The sequence below is a fragment of the Sapajus apella genome, unplaced genomic scaffold, assembly GCF_009761245.1.
Source record: "Sapajus apella isolate SASKATOON/1434 unplaced genomic scaffold, GSC_monkey_1.0 scaffold37, whole genome shotgun sequence".
Lineage (NCBI taxonomy): Eukaryota > Metazoa > Chordata > Mammalia > Primates > Cebidae > Sapajus > Sapajus apella.
In genome coordinates this window covers 22,393,156-22,409,430 of record NW_022436977.1, presented here as the reverse complement: position 1 = coordinate 22,409,430, position 16,275 = coordinate 22,393,156, and the positions used below count along the sequence as shown (strand labels likewise).

Here is a 16,275-nt window from a genome sequence, read left to right as displayed (position 1 = left end):
TATATACACACACACCCCTTCAAGTCTTTATGCTTCCTGTTATTCAATTCTTACCTGATTTAGATGCTTACCAATATGCTTAATTCCCTTTACTTTGAGCTAAATTTAAGTGAGTTCTGTTCCTTACAACAAAACCATTCCTGACCAAAACTGCATTCATTGAAATGGGTTTGTCTGAAATAAAAACTGATTCTTCTTACTATAAAAATGTTATCATCCAATAATACTTTTAATATGACTTTTGATTTTTTAAAAACACTTCACTAATCTTGTCCTAAATTTACATACTAAACCTTCTCCCATCCTGCTCCAATGAAGGAATGCAAACAGTGAGACAACCAAGCTTTCAAAATCATTAGAAAAAATTCAGCCAGACATGGTAGCTTACACCTGTAAGCCTAGCATTTTGGGAGGTTGAGATGGAAAGGATCATTTGAGCCTAGGAGTTCAAGATCAGTGTGGGCAATCTAGTAAGACCTTGTCCCTACAAAAAAATTTTAAAAATTAAAAAAATGGCTGAAAATGGTGGCACACACCTGTAGTCCCAGCTACTCAGGAGGCTGAGATGGGAGCATCACCTGAGCCTGGGACACAGAGGTTGAGGTGAGCTGAGATGGCTCCACTGCACTCCAGCCTAGGCGGCAGAGTTAAGATGAAACAACAAAATGAAACAACAACAACCAAAAAACAAAAAAAGAAAGAAAAGATCCACAGGCACAGGATTAAGGTAATAGCCCCAAATACGCTCCTTCTCATATATCGGGCTTCTATTTAGGTCCTTGTATATTAATCAGTACCATGTTTTTAAAGGCTGGGTTGGTTGAAGGGGAAGAGGGACTCATGGTTAAACATATGTGGAAAACAATGAATACAAAAAATAGGGCCGGGTGTAGTGGCTCACATTTGAGGCCACGAGTTCAAGACCAGTTGGGCAACATAGTGAGACTCTATCTCTATTATATACATATATTTAACTCCAGGGCTTCTCAGTCTTTTATATGTTAATGGACCTCAGAATACTCAGAGATGTATTATAGAGCTTTTCCCCATACTCAAGTCACTTAGAACCTTTCCTCCTCCACAGTGTATTTGGAGAAACCAGGGTTACACTAGTTTGGGAAATTGGAGAAAAACATGGCTTCAACACCAATTGTTCATAGTCCTATCTAAATAATTAACAACTATCCCTTCCAACTAACCCATTTTGTTATTTTCTTAAATCATATTGCTCACTTAAAGCAGGCCATTCCCTTGCTTTCAAAAAAAAATAAGCAAAAAAATAAAAACTACAATCAGCTACAATCAGCTTTCCTTAAATAAATAAATAAATAAATAAAGCAAAAAAAATTAAAACTACAATCAGCTTTTCCTAAGGCAGGAGTAGATAATTCCAGCCCTTCATTTAACTTCATTATGATCACGGAAAAGTATGAAGAGATGAAAGTATGTTTGAAACTAGAGAAGAAGAGCCAAAAAGACTTAAAATGGCAAAATCGCAAAATCATGGTATCAAGACAGGGCTGCTATTCCATGAAACTCTGTTACCACATTGCTGAGCATTAGCCTATCCATCTCACATCATCTCCCTACCTCTGTCCAACCTGAAAATAGTCATAAGGAATTCTGACTTACTGACAATTTGTATAAGCCTTAGTCTAAATTTTTAAAACTAGAAGAGCATTCTTTTATATTTGTAAACAGTAGCAGGTATATTATTAAATATGATTTTAAAATCTCCACTGATTTTTCCATCACTAACAGAAATCCTAAATAGAAAAAAAATTATCCCCCCAAGTCTACTTGGTGGATCATAATCAACGCCTCAGTCTGTCATCCAACACTGCTTATCAACTGTCTTCACTTAAACTACAAATTTCTGTCCTGCTATTCCCAAGGCAAAAGTGTTTTAATCAGATAAACCTTCTTGCCAACTCCCAGAACTGTCATACTCCATTCCATTTGTTGTTCTCCTACCTAACAACAGTATCTCTTCCTCATTTTTCTGAAACCATCACACTCTAGACACCTTTACCACTTCCACTCAGACCCCCCTGGCTAACCTAGCCCATGATCCTCCCAGTTCTCTGAATTTCCAATGAAAATCAAGAGCATCTTAAAAGCAAAGAGAATAAATTCCTCAGTATTTAAACAAGCAGCACTACTCTGAAAGCAAATGATAAAGGCAGGTAAAGGCAAAAAGTTATACAAATTGCAGTCAATTTTAGGTCCTAAAAAGATGTTTTGGCCAGGTACGGTGGCTCACATCTGTAATCCTAGAACTCTGGGAGGCCAAGGAGGGTGGATCACCTGAGGTCAGAAATTCAATACCAGCCTGGGCAACATGGTAAAACCCCGTGTATATTAAAAATACAAAAATCAGCTTCGCGCAGTGGCAGTATCATAGTCAATGAGGTTTATCCGAGGCGCGATTATTGCTAATTGAAAACTTTTCCCAATACCCCACCACGACGACTTGAAATATAGTCAGCATTGGCAATTTTTGACAGTCTCTATGGAGACTGAATTATTAAAAAAAAAAAAATCAGCCAGGCCTGGCAGCAAGTGCCTGTAATTCCAGTTACTTGGGAGGCTGAGGCGGGAGAATCACTTGAACCAGGGAGGCAGGGGTTGCAGTGAGTAGAGATTGCGCCACTGCACTCCAGCCTGGCCAACAGAGTTAAGACTCCATTTGAAAAAAAAAAAAAAAGGATATTTACTTTGAGCAACATCCCCACCTCGTGGACTTCTAGGATATTGTTAATACCATTTCTGCTGTATTGCACTTTTCACAAGCATAGGTACAAACACAATGTAGGTACATATACTAAATGCTATATCCTTAGCTAATCAAAAAGTACATGATTTTAAAATTGGAGAAAGTAATATAACTTGAAATAACCTTGGAATTTTAAGATATCATCTCTATAACTGGTTATTAAATTTCCCTATACCATCTAGTTGGAATAACTTCAAATTCTGGATAGAAGTTTAATAATACAGGTAGTGGCTTTATGAGGCAGTAATGAGAAAGAAACCAGTGGAATGAGACGATGGTTTAGGAAAGAAGCATAAATAAGACATTGTTAAAGCTTTATTAACCCATCTATTAATAACATATATCTCTTTAAAAAAATAGTCTTAAAGCCTCAGATTCTCCCTTTTCCATTATTACCTTTTTTGAGCTGTACACAATGTGGCACAATATGCATTTTCGTTCTCGTACCATAGTGACCAGATCTGAAGCACGCAACGTCACACCTGCAATGAGAAAGTAACATTTAGTAACCTTTTCTCCTCAGACACCTTCTGACATTCATCTTCAAAATTACAAGTCTTGTGTCTTCCTCACCTCCACCTTGCTCCTCCCCCAGTCTTCCCAAGCTTCCAGGTACATAGGGTAAACATTTTGGGAGCCATCCTTGATCCTTTTTTTTCACCCCATATCCACCCTCATTAGCAAACTACCAGTCCTACCTTGAAATACAGCCAAACTCCAACCACCTCTCACCACCCAGCACATCTATTATCTCACATGGCATTACCCTACTACTGACGCTACTCCTTCCTTCTGCTCTTATCCTCTCACAGCTGTACCCAAAGACTCTTAGAATTCTTTTATTTATTTTATTTTTTTGGAGACGAAGTTTCACTTTTGTTACCCAGGCTGGAGTGCAATGGCGCAATCCTGGCTCACCGCAACCTCTACCCCCTGGGTTCAAGCAATTCTCCTGCCTCAGCCTCCCGAGTAGCTGGGACTACAGGCGTGAACCACCATGCCCAGCTAATTTTTGTATTTTTAGTAAAGATGGGATTTCACCGTGTTGACCAGGATGGTATCGATCTCTTGACCTTGTGATCCACCCGCCTAGGCCTCCCAAAGTGCTGGGATTACAGGCGTGCGCCACTGCACCCAGCCAGAAAAGGATTCTTTTAAAGTTTAAGTTAGAAAGGCTGGGCACAGTGGTTCACGCCTGTAGTCCCAGCACTTTCGGAGGCCAAAGTGGGCAGATCACGAGATCAGCAGTTCGAGACCAGCTTGGCCAATTTGGTGAAACCCCATCTCTACTAAAAATACAAAGATTAGCTGGGCGTGGTTGGTGCACACCTGCAGTCCAAGCTACTCGGGAGGCTGAGGCAGGAGAATTGCTTGAACCCGGGAGGTGGAGGTTGCAGTGAGCCGAGATTGCGCCACTGCACTCCAGCCTGGTAACAGAGCAAGACACAGTCTCAAATAAAAAAAAGCTTAAGTTAGAACATATACAGGTTGAACATTCCCAATCTAAAAATCTGAAATCCGAAATGATCCAAAATCAGAAACTGTTTTAATGTCAAAGTGATGCTCAAAGGAAATGCTCACTGAAGCATTTTAGATTTTGAATGTTCGATGTGGGATGTTCAGCCATTAAGTATGCAAATATTCCAAGATCCAAAAAAGTCTGAAATCCACAACACTTTTGGTCCCAAGCATTTCAGATAAAGGAATTCAACTTGTATGTAATTCCTCTGTGTTCAGAACTTTCCAGTGGCATCCATCTCACTCACAGAAAACCTAATCTTTGCCATGGCTACAAAATCTTTTTCTCAGCCACACATGGTGCCTGACATCTGTAAACCCAGCACTTTGGGAGGCCGAGGTGGAGGATCACCTGAGGTTAGGAGTTTGAGACCATCCTGGCCAACATGGTGAAACCCCATCTCTACTAAAAATACAAAAAACTAGCCAGGCATGGTGGCATGTGCCCGGGAGGCTGAGGCATGAGAATCATTTAAACCCAGGAGGTAGAGGTTGCAGTGAGCTGAGATCATGCCACTGCACTCCAGCTTGGGCGACTGAGTAAAATTCCAACTCAGAAAAGAAAAAACATATATTTTTCCCTCTTCCTGACTGCATGCTCTACTGTTCTTCCTCTATCATTCTAGTGCACGTGCATTGCCCTCACTGCTATTCCTTGATCACATCACAGATCCTCACACCTTACCGCCTCTACATTTCCTGTTCTCTGTCTGGAATATTCTTCCTTAAAAAGTCCTTATGGTTCCTGTGGCTCATTCATTTCCATCAGGTATCTAAAATATTGCCTTATAGGAGAGGCGCTGCCTGACCCTCTATATAATATTGCACTTTCTGACACTCCAACTCTCCACACTGTTCCAGTTTCTCTATTCCCCTATTAATTGGCTTAATTTTTTTTATAGCATGTGGTAGATTGTTTCCCTAAAAGGTCTCAACAATATCTGCTACCCCATGTACTCTTGTGCAATGTGATCTTGCACAAAAAGGTAGATAAAGTCTGTTTTCCTTCCATGTGAATTATTTTGATCAATAAAATGTGGTAGAAGTGATGCTGTGTAACTTATGAGCCTGGGCTTTCAGGAATCTGTACCTTCTGCCTCTGTTCACTTGTTATGCTCCCTCTTGAAAGCCAGCCACCGTGCTGTGAGAAGCCAAAGCCACAGGGAAAGGCCTGGTAGAAAAGAACTGAGGCCCCCACTGAGCACCCAAACAACAATGAAGACCAACCGACAGCCAGAAGCAGGAATCATCTTGGGGGCTCCAGGTCCAGGCACCAACGACAGACTTGGGGAAGTGAGACCCATACATAAACCATCCAAAGAACTCCTTTTTAACCCAGAGAATTGTGAGACACAATAGTTGATTTCAGGCAGTAAATTTTGGAATAGTTTATGAACATGCGATATCTGAAATGTATCTTTTACTACATGACATTGTATGTATTTGTTATTATCTGTCTCTGTCAATTACAATTTAAATACCCTAAGAAAAAGGACTTTGTATATTTTGTTCACGAGTATAGTTCTGTCTATGACCTATCATAAGCAATTCAAAAGTATTTGCTGATTATTCCAAATGGAACTATCCATCTTGGATTACTAAATGTGAGAACAAGCTGAGTCAATACTGGGGTTTGAGGCCAGGCACAGTGGCTCACACCTGTAATACCAGCACTTTGGGAGGCTGAGAAGGGTGGATCACAAGGTCAGGAGTTCAAGACCAGCCTGGTCAAGATGGTAAAATTCCATCTCCAATAAAAATACAAAAAAATTTAGCTAGGCATGGTGGTGGGCTATAAATCCAGCTACTCCAGAGGCGGAGGCAGAGAACTGCTTGAACCCAGGAGGCAGAGGTTGCAGTGAGTCAAGATCATGCCACTGCACTCCAGCCTGGGTGACAGAGCGAGACTTCATCTCAAAAAAAAAAAAGTAACTGCCAGCAAAGTAAAGTATTAAATCAGTAAGGAAAACTTAGTATTTAAACCCTGAGGTGACAAGATTTCAGACAAAGTAACTTTAGTTTGTATATTCTTAAATTGGGGAAATAGATAAACTCCATTAAGCTTTCCAAAATACTGTAATTAGCGTAGACTTCTAGATGGGAACCACTGATCTCTTTAAAGGCCTTGACGAAGACTAGAAGCCAAGGAAATACAACCCATCCAACTCTGTGATCTCAACAAGGTAACAGAATTCACAAAATAAAAGTAAATAAGCAATTCAAACCTACTGCCATCCTCACTTTAGCCACCTTACTTTTCCCCTATGTCAATTAAATATACCCTTCATGAAATTTTTCAACTCTTCTCTAAATAACTATGAGAAAGACCTGTGATATTTGTTAGATCTAATATCCTAAAAACCCTGTCCTAGGTATTTTTTTTCTCAATATCCTAATTACTATTCTGTCAATAAAATTACCATTCTCCCTAGGCAAAACCATACCACGTCTGGTTTTCTTTTAGACTCTCATACTTAGTCACCAAGTCACTCACCCCTAGACAAGGAAATAGATAGGGCAGATCACAGTCTGATTCTTTAACTCAGAATTATAACTAGTGTCAGTTTCCAATTCCTAATTCTGGAACTTAGGAAGCATTCTGCCCTAGAGGAAAAACTAATCCAGAAATAAGGTGGGATAACACAGACCCTAACAAGGGAATAATACTACTAGCAAAAGTTATCATCTAACAGAGTAAGCTGTAAGCCCAACACAGCTTGTACAAAGACTGTTATAAAACTGTAACCAGATAGCTTGTTGCATTTATTTAATAGTTCAAAGTTTGTATTTAACAGTGTCATTTATATACATATTTTTTCCCAAAGGTTCACATCATAATTGAAAACTGTGACCTCAATCATAAGCACTGCAAGCTAATGAATGAGTCTATATGATCACTATTCTTCTCAAAGAATTTTGTTGTTCTCCATTCATCTCACTGTTTGTTTTTGAAACAGAGTCTCACTCTTGTCACCCAGGCTGGAGTGCTGCATGATCTTGGCTCACTGCAACCTCTGCCTCCCAGGTTCAAGCAATTCTCCTGCCTCGGTCTCCCACATAGCTGGGATTGCAGGCTCCCACCACCACACCCAGCTAATTTTTGTATTTTTAGTAGAGACGAGGTTTCACCATGTTGACCAGGCTGGTCTCAAACTTCTGACCTCAGGTGATCCACCAGCCTCGGCCTCCCAAAGTGCTGGGATTATAGGCATGAGTGGGTTAACAGTACCTTTAATAATCTTTATTTTGTTCATGTACAAAAGAACATTTATTTACATAAAACGGAACTGGATCATCATAAAGGTCTTCATCCTCAGTTTTCACCCTCAGTTTTCACACTGAATACACTGAGGAGGAAGCAGGGGAGGGGTTGGTCTTGCTGTCTCCACGGTGGCAGAGGCAGAGAAAAATCTGTTTATAAGTGGACCTGTGAACTGCAAGTCTGTGCAGTTCAAGGATCAACCGTATATATTTTCTCTTCCTTAAGATGTCCTTAATAATATTTTCTTTCCTCTAGCTTACTTTATTGTAAGGATACAGTATATAACATCTGTAACCTATAAAATATGTGTTAATTAACTGCTTATGTTATCAATAAGGCTGCTGGACAACAATAAACTATTAGTAGTTAAGTTTTGGGGGAGTCAAAAGCTATACATGGATTATTAACTTCACAGGGTATCGGTGTCCCCAACCCTTGAGCTGTTCAAGGGTCAACTGTGTTTTTCTTTATCAGTCTATCTATGGGTTTGTTAATATTATTAATATTTTCAAAGAACCAATTTTGTCATTTTGTCTATTGTCTTTTTCTCTTCTTTTTTTTTTTTGAGATGGAGTCTCGCTCTGTCGCCAGGCTGGAGTGCAGCAGCGTGATCTTGGCTCACTGCAACCTCTGCCTCCCAGGTTCAAGCGATCTCCTGCCTCAGACTCTCGAGTAGCTGCAACTACAGCTGCGTGCCACCACACCTGGCTAATTTTTTCTGTTTTTAGTTAGTCAGGATAGTCTGTGTTATCAGGATAGTCTCGATCTCCTGAACTCATGATCCAGCCACCTCAGCCTCCCAAAGTGCTGGGATTACAGGCGTGGAGCCACACGCCCAGCTGTCTTTTACTATTTCTTTAATTTCTGCTGTTGTCGTTATTACCTTTACTTTTATACACTTTGGGTTTATTTTGTTCTTCATTTACTGGCTTCTTAAGGTAGAACTTTAAGTCACTGTCTTTAGGACTTTTTTCTCTTCCAATAAATATGTTTAAAGCCATAAACTTATCTGTAAGTGCTGCTTTAGTGGCAGCCCACATTTGTTAGTACTATTTAATAAATGTTTTATTTTAGAATAGTTTTAGATTTATACAAAAGTTGCAAAGATAGTATAGTTTCCATATATCCCATGTCTAATTTCCCATATTAACATCTTTCATTTGGCCAGGTGCAGTGGCTCACATCTGTAATCCCAGCACTTTGGGAGGCCAAGGCGGGCGGATTGTCTGAGGTCAGGAGTTTGAGACCAGCCTGGCCAACATGGTGAAACCCTGTCTCTACTAAAAATACAAAAATTATCCAGGCATGGTGGTGTGCGCCTGTAGTCCCAGCTACTTGGGAGGCTGAGGCAGTAGAAGCGCTTGAACCCGAGAGGCGGAGATTGCAGTGGGCTGAGATCAGGCCACTGTACACCAGACTGGGCAACAAGAGTGAAACTCTGTCTCAAAAAAAAAAAAAAAAAAAAAAATTTTACATTAGTATGTTACATTTGTCACAATTAACAAACCAATATTGATACACTGTTATTATGGAAGCCATATTTTATTCAGATGGCCTCAGTGCATTTTTTTGTATGTTTTTGACACAAATTTCGCTCTTGTTGCTCAGTCTAAAGTGCAATGGTGCTATTTCAGCTCACCACAACCTCCACCTCCCAGGTTCAAGTGATTCTCCTACCTCAGCCTCCCAAGTAGCTGGGATTAGAGGCATGTGCCACCATGCCCGGGTAATTTTGTATTGTTAGTAAAGATAGGGTTTTTCCATGTTGGTCAGACTGATCTTGAACTCCCAACCTCGGGTGATCCACCTGCCTCTCCCTCCCAAAGTGCTGGGATTATAGGCGTGAGCCACATCATGCCCAGGCGTTTTAAAAAATATTTACTTATTTATTTATTTTATTTATTTTTGAGATGGAGTCTTCCTCTGTCTCCCAGGCAGGAGTGCAGTGGCGTGACCTCAGCTCACTGCAACCTCCACCTCCCGGGTTCAGGGAATTCTCTTGCCTCAGCCTCCCCAGTAGCTGGGATTACAGGCACCCGTCACCACACCTGGCTAATTTTTGTATTTTTAGTAGAGACAGGGTTTCACCACGTTGGCCAGGCTGGTCTAGAACTCCTGACCTCAGGCGATCTGCCCGCCTTGGCCTGGCAAAATGCTGGGATTACAGGTGTCAGCCACCGTGCCCAGCCCAGATGTCCTTATTCTTTACCTCTTACCTTTTTTCTCTTCCAGCATGTCATCGAGGATACCACATTACATTTAGACATCATTTCTCCTTTGGCTCCTCTTGGCCATGACAGTTATCCCACAAATCTTGATGCCATATTTTCATTATCATTCAGTTCAAAATACTTTCTAATTTTTCTTGTGACTTCTTTGATTCACAGATTTAGAAGATTCATTGAATTTCCAAATACTTGTGGCCTTTTATATATCTTGGTTTCTAATTTAAACTTATGAAGAGGCGGAGAGCAGTGGCTCACATCTGTAATCCCAGTACTTTGGGAGACCAAGGTAGGTGGATCACCTGAGGTTACCTGTTCAAGACCAGCCTGGCCAACATGGTGAAACCTTGTCTCTACTAAAAATACAGTATTAGCCGGGTGTGATGGTGGGCACCATGCTGGGCTAATGGTTTTATTTTGTGGAGATGGGATCTGTTCATGTTGGCCAGGCTAGTCTTGAACTCCTGGGCTCAAGCAATCCTCCCACCTTGGCCTCCCAAAATCTATACAAATTTTTGTTGTTGTTATTATTGAGAGAAGTTGTTTCAAATCTCTATGATAGTGAATTGTCTATTTCTTCCTTTAACTGTATCAAATTTTTGCTTCATGTATTTTGAAGCTCTGATATCAGGCACAAGCATGGTTATAACTGTTACATCTTTCTCATGAACTGACCTTCTATTGCTATGAAATGATCCCTTTAACTCTGGTGATACTTTTTATATTGAAGTCTATTTTATCTGATCAGAATACAACCACTCTAGGCTTCTCATGCTACTTTGTATGATCTTTTCCCATGCATTTGCTTTTAGCCATTCTGACATTATGGACTGAATCAGTGTCTTTTCCACTACATTCAATGAAATTATTAATATAGTTGAATTAGATCTATCATTTTATTATTTTTAGCTCCTCCATTTTTGTTCAGTTATACCTATTTCGGTCTTGTTATATTGACTTTAATTTTTCTACTAGTTTTATTTAGCAACACTTCTTTACATTATTACATATTCCCAAGTGGTTGCTTTAGGAATTCCAACACATATCTTTACCATTATACTCTTAACTATGTTAAAAAGTACCACTACAGGTAATTTGTAAAAACCTTGCAACCATATAGGCCCATTTACCCTCACTCATAATCCCATGTTTTATGGTATATGTTTTATATATACTATATGTAATGAACCCCACAAGATGATGCTTTTTTGTGCTATAGTCATTTTTAGGAAATGAAACTCTTAAACTATCAATCCAGATATTTACAAGTTCTAACCCTCATTCTTTTCTGAAGATTCAACTTTTCATCTGGTATCATTTCCCTACAGCCTGAAGAACTATGTTTAGCATTTCTTATAATGCAGATCTGCTAGCTATGAATTATCTGACAATGTCTATATTCTTTCTCTCTCTCTCTCTTTATTTTTTGTTTTTTGTTTGAGACAGAGTCTTGCTCTGTTGCCCAGGCTGGAGTGCAGTGGTGCCATCTCAGCTCACTGCAACCTCTGCCTCCCAGGTTCAACAGATTCTCCTACCTCAGCTTCCCAAGTAGCTGGGATTATAGGCACCTGCCATCATGCCTAGCTAATTTTTTTGTATTTTTAGTAGAGATGAGGTATTGATTTTTGTTCTTTTACTTTTGTTTCAGTAATATCTAACTTGGTTGACTTAAACTACAAACTCTGTCTCTTAGGCAGCAGATGAAATCTCAATTCAGTAATTTCATCCTTAGCTGGGCTTCTTTGGAGTCTGCTCCACATATGCATAATTCAACAGTCTGACAAGACTTGGGCAGAGTTTATTCACAGAGCTTGATGCATCTCTCTGCTTTCCAGGGTTCTTCTTACTTTCCAATAGCTTTAGTTGCCTTGAGCTTTATCTTCTGGTTCTTCAGGCCACAAAGACTAAAGTTTACTACTATTGGAATTTTAAGCACCCTATATGACATAGATCAGGGCCTGCCCTAAAGTTAGAAGCCATGAAAATGGGAAATTACTCTAAGTAGTCCCATTCTTGTGTTAATTTCCCTCTAGAATCTGCTTGGTTTCTTTTAACTCTCCAGTAGATTTTACTGGTATTATGTATTTCTGTCCAGATGTAATGGTTGTTATCTAGGGGAGAGTCGGCCAGGAGGACCTTGCTCAGCTGATGACCAGAACAGGACTCCCAGGGATACACTTTTGAGAGCCACCAGCCTGTTTGAATGGCTCCAGGCAATGCTCAAGCAGGTCAGACTGATTAAAGAAGATATATCCTCAATCATGTGATAGAGTAGGAGGCCCTAGGTTTAGTGACAAAGTCTGCTGGGATCTGGGTGACTTTTGAATGGCAATTGTTCTCCATAAGGTGGCTCAGCCATTCTAGCCTACTTCAATTTTACAATGCCTCCATCCAAATATACACACTCAGTCAGACACAGAAAAAGCCATTCTCATACATGCTTATGTTTTATGCCTTTGTCTCTCACTATTAAAAGCCCTTCAGAGGCATCTAATTATGAAAGACATAAATCAACATATTTAAAAGGTCTTACAGGCTGGGCGCAGTGGCTCACACCTGTAATCCCAGCACTTTGTGAGACCAAGGTGGGTGGATCACGAGGTCAGGAGATCAAGACCATCCTGGCTAACACGGTGAAACCCTGTCTTTAAAAAAAATAAAAGATCTTACAAGACTCACTTGACACAGCCCTTGCTAATATATATTATGTAGGTTTAAGCTACTTTCTCGTAGATCTCTGTGATCCAGACAAAATGGCATTTTCAGTACTTCCCACCTACCATTCTCCTCCCACCTTAGGGCTTTTTCATATGCTGGTGCTTCTCCTTGGAAGACTCTTACTCCTTTTCATCTAGTTAACTACTCATCCTTCAAATCTCAGTCCAAATGTCAGTTGCCTAGTAAAGCACTCCCTCATCTCCCAGACTACAGCATATCCCTCACTGTGCACTGCTCTTCTGAAACCCTGTCCCTGAAACTCTGTCCCTTCTTTATAACACTTATCCCAATTGTAGCTATTTCTGGGGTACACTGTAAAGCGGCAATTCTCAATCACATCAGACCCATCTGTTTTTTCCTAAAACATTTCATTGTGGAAATTTTCATTCATACATAAAAATAGGAAGATTATTGTAACAATCCCCAGTGTTCTTATCAACCAGCTTCCCCAGTTGTCACCACACAACTTTTTCTTTTCTTTTCTTTTCTTTGGAGATGGAATCTCGCTCTGTCACCCAGGCTGGAGTGCAGTGGGATGATCTGGGCTTACTGCAACTGCTGCCTCCTGGGTTCAAGCGATTCTCTTGCCTCAGCCTTCTGAGTAGCTGGGACTACAGGTGCATACCACCATGCCCAGCTAATTTTTCATATTTTTAGTAGAGTCAGGGTTTCACCATGTTAGCCAGGATGGTCTTGATCTCCTGACCTCGTGATCTGCCTGCCCCAGCCTCCCAAAGTGCTAGGATTACAGGCGTAAGCCACTGCGCCAGCACCATTTTTTCTTTAAAGATGTTTTATACCCAACGAGAACACATGGACTCAGGGAGAGGAGCATCACACACAAGTGACAGTTGGGGGCGGATAGGGGAGAAACAATGGGGGGTGGGGAGGGATGGGGGGTGGGGAGGGATAACATGGGGAGAAATGCCAGATATAGTATGCACCTAAAATAAAATAAAAAAAAGAAAAAAAAAAAAAAGACTTGGAACCAACCCAAATGCCCATCGATGATAGACTGGACAGGGAAAACGTGGCACATATACACTGTGGAATACTATACAGCCATGAAAAATGATGAGTTCATGTCCTTTGTAGGAACATGGATGAACCTGGAAACCATCATTCTCAGCAAACTGACACAAGAACAGAAAATCAAACATCACATGTTCTCACTCATAGGTGGGTGTTGAACAATGAGAACACATGGACACAGGGAGGGAAGCATCACACACTGGGGTCTGTGGGGGGGAAACAGGGGAGGGACAGTGGGGGATGGGGAGTTGGGGAGTGATAACATGGTGAGAAATGCCAGATATAGGTGACGTGGGGGAAGGCAGCTAACCACATTACGATGTGTGTACCTATGCAACAATGTTGCATGTTCTTCACATATACCCCAAAACCTAAAACGCAATAAAAAATATATTTTAAAAAAAGATATTTTATACCCTCTTTTTATTATAAATCTTTTGTAATAACTTTCTTATCTCTTCCTAAAATAAAATGCAGAGCTACTGTAACTTACTTAAACTTATAAAATTTTAAATATCAGTATAATGTGCTAACTATAACAAAAATGAAAAATTAAAGAAGAGTTATAAAATAACATGTATATCAACATATAAATGCTCAGACATGACCATATTAGAAGAAAACTATAAACGTGACTACTACAAAATCAGACTTATATAGACAAGTATGTGATATTGTTGATAAAAAATACCATGAATAGGCCAGGCACTTTTGAGGCATTGAAGGTGTGGTTAAACGATAAAAAGTACCATGAATAGGCCAGGCACTTTTTAGGCATTGAAGGTGTGGTTAAACAGAGATGTTATAATCTCAATAATATGAGGAACACTTCACATAATGATCAACCTTAATGTCATTTCCTTTATCTGACTAGTCTCAGTCACTAAAATTACAGCTCTGAGGGAATGGATATGGGCAAAGTTTAATAATAAATATAGACAACTGGGCACGGTGGCTCACATCTGTAATCCCAGGACTTTGGGAGGCCAGGGTGGGCAGATCACTTGAGGTGGGGAGTTTGAGACCAGCCTGGCCAACATGGCAAAACGCCATCTCTACTAAAAATACAAAAACATGGCTGAGGCAGGTGGATCACGAGGTCAAGAGATCGAGACCATCCTGGTCAACATGGTGAAACCCCGTCTCTACCAAAAATACAAAAATTAGCTGGGCATGATGGTTCACGCCTGTAGTCCCAGCTACTAGGGAGGCTGAGGCAGGAGAATTGCTTGAATCCAGGAAGCAGAGGTTGGGTGAGCCGAGATCATGCCATCGCATTCCAGTCTGGGCAACAACACCGAAACTCCATCTCAAAAAAAAAAAAAAAATACAAAAAAATTAGCCAGGCATGGTGGTGGGTGCATGTAATTCCAGCTACTCAGAAGGCTGAGGCAAGAAAATCACTTGAACCCAGAAGGCAGAGGTTGCAGTGAGCCAAGGTTGTGCCACTGCACTCCAGCCTGGGCAACAAGAGAGAAACTCTGTCTCCAAAAAAAAAAAAAAAAAAATTAGCCAGGCGTGGTGGTGCGCCCCTGTAATCCCGGCTACTTGGGAGGCTAAGGCAGGAGAATCGCTTGAACCTGGGAGGTGGGGGTTGCAGTGTGCACTCCAGCCTGGATGACAGTGATTTTTTTTTTTTCCTGTTTCAAAAAGAAAAAAAAAAAAAAAAAAAGATGAAACCCAGCTCTATTAATCACTAGCTGTGTGGTCTTCAGTAATTTAATCTTTCTGTGCCTCAGTGTCTACATCTATAAAAGAATTATGATATTAGCATCAATGCCATAGGGCTATTGTGAGGAATAAATTAATAAATCTATTCAATCATGCCTATGTAATGAAATAAATTAGTAAACCCACATGAAGCATTTTACACAAAATATTTTATTCACCAAATCTTTGCTATATTATTAGTATAATTATTCACTTAATGTCTGTCTCTGCCAACAGACTGCAAGCTCCATGATGGCTAGCAAGAATGCCTTAAGTTCACTGTTTTATTCCCATTACCTAGATGATGTCATCTAGGTATATATTAGGTATTCAGTATTTGTTGTATAAATTAATACAAACTAACAAAGATGTTTGTATCAGAAATAAAAATAAAAATTGGAGTATAACCTTCAATAGTATTATTATAGGTTATACCGCCAAGGTGCTTATATATATATGCATGTCAGAATTTATCCTCATGATATGCACTCATGTAGAATATCTCTAGAGGGATTCCAGTGAAACTGCTAACAGACATGGTCTCTGGCAAAAGAACTGAGGGCATGAGGGTCAGGCATGGATTTACTTTTCACTGAAAATCCTTCCGTACTTTCCAAAAATTTAAGCAATACACATCAGTGTTTTTGAAATTAAACCAGCAAGCCATCGTGGCACATTTCTGTAATCCCAGCTGCAAGGGAGACTAAGGCAGAAGGACTGTTTGAGCCCAAGAATTTGAGCAATATGCCGGGCGCGGTGGCTCAAACCTGTAATCCCAGCACTTTGGGAGGCTGAGGCAGGTGGATCACGAGGTCAAGAGATGGAGACCATCCTGATCAACATGGTGAAACCCTGTCTCTACTAAAAATGCAAAAAATTAGCTGGGCATGGTGGTGCGTGCCTGTAATCCCAGCTACTCAGGAGGCTGAGGCAGGAGAATTGCCTGAACCCAGGAGGCGGAGGTTGCGGTGAGCCGAGATCGCGCCATTGCACTCCATCCTGGGTAACATGAGTGAAACTCCATCTCAAAAAAA

General features: G+C 40.4%; 1 long non-coding RNA gene and 1 other non-coding gene across 2 annotated transcripts in view; one reads left to right on the top strand and one right to left on the bottom strand.

Annotated features, from left to right (window-relative positions):
- Positions 1-2,378: 2,378 nt before the first annotated feature.
- LOC116564609 lies at positions 2,379-2,519 on the top strand. The gene has a single exon (XR_004274988.1). It is a non-coding gene; the product is annotated as a U4 spliceosomal RNA (small nuclear RNA).
- Positions 2,520-3,179: 660 nt separating this feature from the next.
- LOC116564577 overlaps positions 3,180-16,275 on the bottom strand; it is an 18,398-nt gene continuing 5,302 nt past the window's right edge. The window contains exon 2 of the long non-coding RNA XR_004274982.1: positions 3,180-3,258. This is a non-coding gene — a long non-coding RNA (uncharacterized LOC116564577). The remainder of the gene's footprint in view (positions 3,259-16,275) is intronic.